Here is a 7,646-nt window from a genome sequence, read left to right on the forward strand (position 1 = left end):
AGAAGCTTGGCGGCTAGAGCGGAGGCCTAGTGGACCCGGAGTTACTGGCTCCCCCTCCTGAGGCCTCCGAGGTGTACCTGGCGCCTGCGCAGTGAGGCTAGCACCGCCCCCTGTGCGGAGGAGCCGCTGGGAAGAGTTAGGGAGGGGTGGGGAGAGTTAGGGAGGGCTGGCTCTCTGGAAGGGCTTGCAGGGTTCGGTAGTATATTTTGTTGGGAATGGCTACAGACCTTCCCCCAAAAGCTCTGAAGCAATGGCGATGTGTGTGCTGTATGGTCTTTCTGACCGACTTTCGGCGCTATCCCCCTCCCCTTCCATCTGTCTGCTCATCCTCTAATAGTTAATTAGGATCACCAACTGCAAGCCTTCCTTGCTACCGCTAAGCTGGGTTAGGGGCACTTTCCCCCATTGACACAGGAGCTTCTTCGGGGAGTAGGGATGGAACGTTTGTCTCCTCGGTAGTTATCTAGACCTCGCTGGGCAGATAGTAGAAAACACTGTGAGTATTTCACTCCATACTAAATCTGTTTTCAAGCAAGCCACATCCCATAGGCATTGTATGCAGCACGTACTCAATGTTTGATAGTTTGGGTGAGGAAACAGTACTCGTTTCTGAGCATCATTCAAGGCATTTTATAAATATTCCAAAATGTACCCTGGAATTAATATCGGCAGTGAGTTGCCTACCTAGTAGTGGATATTGTATTTACACCCTCTTTCCTCCTACAGAATTTACTTTTAAGTTAGAGTTTGACGTCTAATCAATCTATGCTATAGGATTTGCTTTTATCAAGTTAAGTTTTGACATGTTATCAATCTATATCATATGGTAAACAGACATAAATTTGGGTCTAGTGACTACATTTACGTTTACAAAGGGGTAGTGAGTATCCTATGCATGGCTGCAGTCCAAAAAAGAAGTCCTAAGGAGCGAAACTCTTGGGAGAAATTTCATCTTGTCTTTTGTACTTGTTTCTGTGGAGTTGGCTTGTTTTTATCTAATGGCTACTTAATCATGTAAACAAGAAGACTTCCTTTACTTGTAAGCTGTAAATTTGGTTTAAAGCCAAATTTTAATTGGCTCGAGGCAAGAGCCAATTTTATATATATGTATATATATAATATATATGTATATGTGTTTTTAATATATATATTTGCATAAACCTTGTTGGCTTCGTCTTGTATATCCTTCCTGTTTTTCCCTTTTCACGAATGAATTATTGGTGTTATCAATGTTTTGTGAAATACTAGAAACTACCATGAATCTTTCTTGAAACATAGCTAGGTATATAGAGTTTCAGGTGACTGTTTAGGTACTTTGCACTATCGCTTTTATTAAGTCATTTTCATGGGGTTCATATTAGTTTCCTGAGGCCGCTATAATAAAATACCACAGACTTGGTGTTGTAGCGCAACTGAAATTTATTCTCTCACATTTTTAGAGACCATTTATTCAAAATCAGCATCACTGGGCCAAAATCAAGATGTTGACAGGGCTGTGTTCCCTCCAGAGACTCTAGGGGAGAATCAGTTCTTTGATTCTTCCAGCTTCTGGTGGCTGCTGGCATTCATTGGCTTGTGGCCACATCACTTTAGACTTCAAGGCCAGCATCTTCAAATCTCTGTTCCTTCTTCACATTCCCTTCACCATGTGTGTCAGAATTCCCACTGTCTCCCTTTTAGGAATGTGTAATTGCATTTAGGATCCACGGAGCTACTCCAAAATACTCTCTCAATCTGAAGAGCCTTAATTTAATCACATCTTCAAAGGCCTTTTCCCTGTATCTGGTAACATTTGCAGAATCTGTTATCTTTGGGGAACAGTTTCCACCTGCCGCAGGATTGGAAGGAGCAAGCCCTTGAAATTGGCCAGTCAGAGACTGTCACTGGTTAATAGGAAAATTGGTATGTTAGGGATAGAAAAATGAAGTGAATAGAATAAAATCGAACCTCCTATGGATATTAGCTTCACCAGACCTTGGCTTACCCATTTACACCTCCAAGATAACACATTTTTGAGAGCAATTTTTATCACAGATTGCTCTATAAATCAGATATTGCCTTACATATTTCTGTTTTCTGTAGTCCTATGTTTTCCAATTGTGTGCTGTGAATCATTAGTTGGCTGTGAAATCAATTTAATGAATAGAGACCAGCATTAAAAGAAAGACATTAAGATACAAAATATCAAAATGCATCACATGTAGTAGGGGTAACTATTGTTTCATGAAACAATATGTATATGTGCATTGGATCATAATATAAATATATTTCTTGCTGTCAGTTGGGTAAAATGGAAAGCCTCTACTTTAAGTGATTTCATTGTTCATCATACTCTTTGGCAAATGTTCTTTGTCATTAGACAGAGCAAGAATTAAAGCTACATCAACTTCAAGTTCTTATGGTGTGGCATAGTCCAAGAGGCAGGGGAAAATTTATTGCTTTAAGTAAATCAATTTACAGATACCGTATTTTCATAAGTACTCTTTCTTAGCATCATGTAGGTTCTTTTTTACTTCTGCATTTACAACAGTTCTTGGACCTTACAAAAGACCTTACAAAAGAAACTGTGGGTACAACAGTTCTTGGACCCACACACACCTTGGGTGTGAGGGATATACCTTCCAGGATGACATATGAAAAGAAGATTCAAAATGTTTTGGAGGAAGCTTCCTCTAATGATCAATCAAGGCACCGTTAACCCCTCTTAGGCTTCATGTCCCTTCCCATCTTACATATATTCCACTTAACGGTGAAGTACGACTGTCAGAAATACGGTAATTGGTTTGTTGTGATTTTCTGAAATCAGATCTACTGTGTGAATGTTAGTGGTAAGAGTGACAGTAATTTTCCTTTAATCGTTAGATCTCTTCCGTCCTCTGTTGAAAAGTACATTGTTTTTGAAGGAGAGTCTGGTGAGAGCAGAGAAAAGCAGCATTGAAGAAAGTATCAAAGCAATGTTTTTCCCAATATTTAATATTTAATAATTAATATCAATAATATTATAATAAATAATAAATATAATAAAAATAATATTTAATATTTAATAATAATAAATATTTAATATTGAATATTTAGAATATTTAAACCGAAGCAATTCTTTTCAGCTATTCTCAGTACTTCTCCATAAGATATATCATTATCTGGAAAGAAACACAGCTCTGAACAGCTGAAGTAGTGGAGCTTTGTGACAGTCTCACTCTGTTGCCCAGGCTGGAGTGCAATGGCATGATCTCGGCTCATTGCAACCTCTGTCTTCTGGGTTCAAGCGATTCTTGTGCCTCAGCCTCTTGAATAACTGGGATTACAGACACCTGCCACCACGCCCAGCTAATTTTTGTATTTTTAGTAGAGACAGAATTTTGCCACATTGGCCAGGCCAGTCTTAAACTCCTGAGCTCAGGTGATCTGCCTACCTCCGTCCCCCAGAGTGCTGGGATTACAGATGTGAGTCACTGCTCCTGGTCATGACACTGATCATTGTAAATATCATACAGATTATTTTCAGGTACCTTCATATTTTTCACATTGCACTGGAATAAACTGTGTAAAAGTAATACATAATTTTATTTTAGATTTGGTGTGTGTTATTTGATGAAGGTGAAAGTGTATTGTGATAATCACTGATACAGTTCACCAGATCTTTTCCATTTCCTTCTACTTTGACTAGATTGTATTTCATGGGAATTTTGAGATTGGTTAGGACTATGTGACTCTTTCTGGCCAATGAGTTATGAGCAGATGTGAAGCGTCACCTTCTGATGAGGGTGGTTATTTACCCTGATGAAACTCCAGAGCTCTCCTTCCCCTCTGAGATAGAGAGTTGTTGCTCTGTCAGCCTGTACTTCTGAATCGTTATGAGGGGCTGATCCTGTTCCACCAGCCCATAGTGGAAATAATAGCTTTTGTTAGAAACGAGCTGTTGTTTTAATTCACATGCCTTTGTTTTAAGTCATACAAATTTGTTGTTTGTTATTGGAGCATGACCTAGCCTATCTTATCTGATACACTTATTTTATCAAATTCTATTATGAAATAGAGAAATACTTCAATCCTGACTTCTTTCTGCCTCTTATTAACAAAAACAAAATTATGCTTCAGCTTCTAGGCTAATTACTTTTTAAATAGCATATTATTTTATTCTTCATTAAATATATAGAAAACATTTTGATTATGATTTCCAAAAAATTGTTTAGAGCTATTCTAGAATATTTATATATTATTCTTCTTCAGCTATTCCTAAAAGCTGAAAACCAAAGTTCAGTATACACACAGACAGTGAAGGAATCCTCTCTGTTATACTCTAATTCATAAATAACATTTATCTTGCACATTATGTTTTATTATTATGAAATAAGTAATGAGAAAAACCATAAAGATTTATTCTTGGTTTTATGGTGTATTATAAAAATGGATAAACCAATTCTAATAGTTTTGATATCATTTAAATCTTGACTGCTTTTAATATTTGAGGTTATGAGATGTATTTGATAATTTCCTAGCTTAAAAAAACTAAAAATACATATTCTAATACATTTAGTTGAGTTAAAAATGAGGTTAGAAAATAAATCTGACCTAGATGATTGGTTTGACAATGAAGATTAGCTTTACTAATTAGATGATGTGGCTAATGGGTATTTTCTATAAATTGAATAAGCCATATCTACAGCTCCAAGGTTTGGCAAAAATGTAAAAGTGCATGATGAGATAAAATCTTTTTATAAAAGATATTTTGTATTGAAATTAACAATATTTCCATTTTGCTAACCCCTTGATGGGCTCAAAGATCCTCCCACCTCAGCCTCTGGAGTAGGTGAGACTACAGGTATGAGCCACCATGCCTGGCTACTGTTTGAAGTTTTTGTAGAGATTGGGTGTTGCTATGTTGCCTAGGCTTGACTTGAACTCCTGGACTCAAGTGATCCTTCCCCGCTTGGCTTCCCAAAGTGCTGGGATTACAGGTGTGAGCCACTGTTCCTGGACAAAACAAGGTGATTCTAAATGAAAACAGAACAAATATAGATTTTGCAAATCTTGGCGTTGCCTTTTTGGTATATTTCCCAAACATTGTGAAAGCGAATGACTGTATAATACATGCTCTTAAAAGTCAGGTTGAAAGTAATTCTTTGTTTTCAGAAAAAGAAGAAGGAACTAGGTAAGTTTTTAGCCGACAGATAATTAAATAATTTTTGTGATAGATTTCTATGTACCTTTGTCATATAATACAGAGAGAGTTCAAATAATTGGGTGATATTGTCATATGCTAAAACATGGATGAACTTTGAGGACATTATGCTAAGGGAAATAAGCCAGTCACTAAAAGACAAATGTTGCATGGTTCCACTTATATGAGGCATCTAAAGTGGTCAAATTCTTAGAAATGCAAAGTAGAATGGTAGTTGCCAGCGGGTGGAGGAAGCGAGGAAGGACAGTTGTTCCATGGATACAGAGTTGCAGTTTTGCAAGATATAAAGGTTCTAGAGACCTATTGCTCAACAATGTGCATATAGTCAACACTACTGTACTGTACACTTAAAAATGGTTAAGATGGTAAATTTTATGTTCTGTGTTTTTTTAAACCATGCTTTTAAAAAATTGTGTGATACTGCTATAACACAGGTTTTCCCATTTCCATCCACTTATGTGAACACATTTTCTCAATGCTTACATCCATTTAAGTGGAAATAGTAATAGGATTGATGCTGTCCCCTTCAAGCAATTAAAAAGTCATATTTGGATATATTAATTAAATGGGGAAAACTTCATCTATTAAGGGATATGTTAAGAAGTGTTTTGTTTATAAGTGTTCATCAAAATTCATGATATATTTAAGTCACTTTGATCATTTGTGTACAAAACGTTTGTAAGGATAACTCAATCCAAAGGGAAAAATGTTTTTAACACATACTTTTTGTCATAGAAGTTAAAAAAGTTAAAATTCAATTGACAACTATTTTGTTGCAGGAAAATGTGACACATGGTTATTAAAAGCTTTCAAGCATAAAAAGTATTAAAATAAAGTAACATTTTGTGAGAGGGGTGGAATATAACTTCAAGGAGAAAAAGCAATGATGTAAACTGACCAAGTGCAGTGGCTCATGCCTGTAATCCTAGCACTTTGAAAGGCTGAGACAGAAGGATCTCTTGAGCTCAGAAGTTCGAGAGTCTAGGCAATACAGGGAGACCTTTTTCTGCATTTCAGTAGTTTTTGGGGAACAGGTGGTGTTTGGTTACATGGATAAGGTGTTTTTGTTTTTGTTTTTGTTTTTGTTTTCTTAGAGTCTTGCTCTGTCACCCAGGCTGGAGTGCAGTGGTGTGATCTCAGCTCACTGCAACTTCTGCCTCCCCAGTTCAAGTGATTCTCCTGCCTCAGCCTCCCGTGTAGCTGAGATTACAGGTACGTGCCACCACATCTGTCTAATTTTTTGTATTTTTAGTAGAGACGGGTTTTCACCGTGTTAACCAGGATAGTCTCGATCTCCTGGCCTTGTGATCCACCTGCCTTGGCCTCCCAAAGTGCTAGGATTACAGGCATGAGCTTCTGCGCCTGGCCCTACATGAATAAGTTTATTTAGTGGTGATTTCTGAGATTTTGGTGCAACCATCACTCGAGCAGTGTACACTGTACCCAATGTGTAGTCTTTTAATCCTCACCCCCACTCCCGCCCTTCCCCCTGAGTTTCCAGAGTCATTATATAATTCTTATGCCTTTGTGTCCTCATAGCTTAGCTTCCACTTATAAGTGAGAACATATGATGTTTGGCTTTCCTTCCTGAGTTACTTCACTTAGGATAATAATCTCCAACTCCATCCAGGTTGCTGTGAATGCTACTGTTTTGTTCCTTTTTATGGCTGTGTAGTATTCCATGATATATATATCACATTTTCTTTACCCACTTGTTGATCGATGGGCATTTAGGTAGGTTCCATATTTTTGCAATTGCAAATTGTGCTGCTATACATGCATATGCTGCATACATGCTTATGCAAGTATCTTTTTCATATAATGAATTCTTTTCCTCTGGGTAAATACCTAGTGGTGGGATTGGTGAGTGTGCAGGGAAAGTTAAATATTAAATTTCAATTCAATTGAATGTGGACACAAACAATGGTCACCAAGTGCTGGAACAGGTTGCATGAGCCTCTTCAGGCATTCGTCCAGCGCTGTTTCGGAGAAATCTCTATTTCCATCTATTCCTATATATTAGTTATTGAAAAACGATAGACAATCGCAAAAACAAGTTGACCTTTTTGTGTTCCTTGAGCCCAGTCGTGAAGGGCCCTTGTGACTGGGCCTCATGCCAAATAACTTGTTACAAAAAGAGCTAGGGTCCTAGACTGTGCCGAAGCTTCATGAAACCTTTCCTTGCCTATGCACGGATGAGTGGCCGACTCTGGAACCCAGGCTGTTGCTTCCCAGTCTGGTGGTGAATCGTCCATAGTCTGGTAAGTGTAAATATATATATCTCTTTTCCGTTCTCCCCTTCCCATTGCAATTTGCTTGTTGTATCATTTGCTTATTATATCTGCATTGCCATTTACATGGGTTAAAGCTTCTTTACCCTTAAAGGTATTGGGTGTGTGTCTTTTCTTCTCCCCTTCTGCGTTTCCTAAACAGAACAAATGGTAGTTCTACTTTTAGTTCTTTT

Source organism: Piliocolobus tephrosceles, chromosome 8 (assembly GCF_002776525.5).
Source record: "Piliocolobus tephrosceles isolate RC106 chromosome 8, ASM277652v3, whole genome shotgun sequence".
Lineage (NCBI taxonomy): Eukaryota > Metazoa > Chordata > Mammalia > Primates > Cercopithecidae > Piliocolobus > Piliocolobus tephrosceles.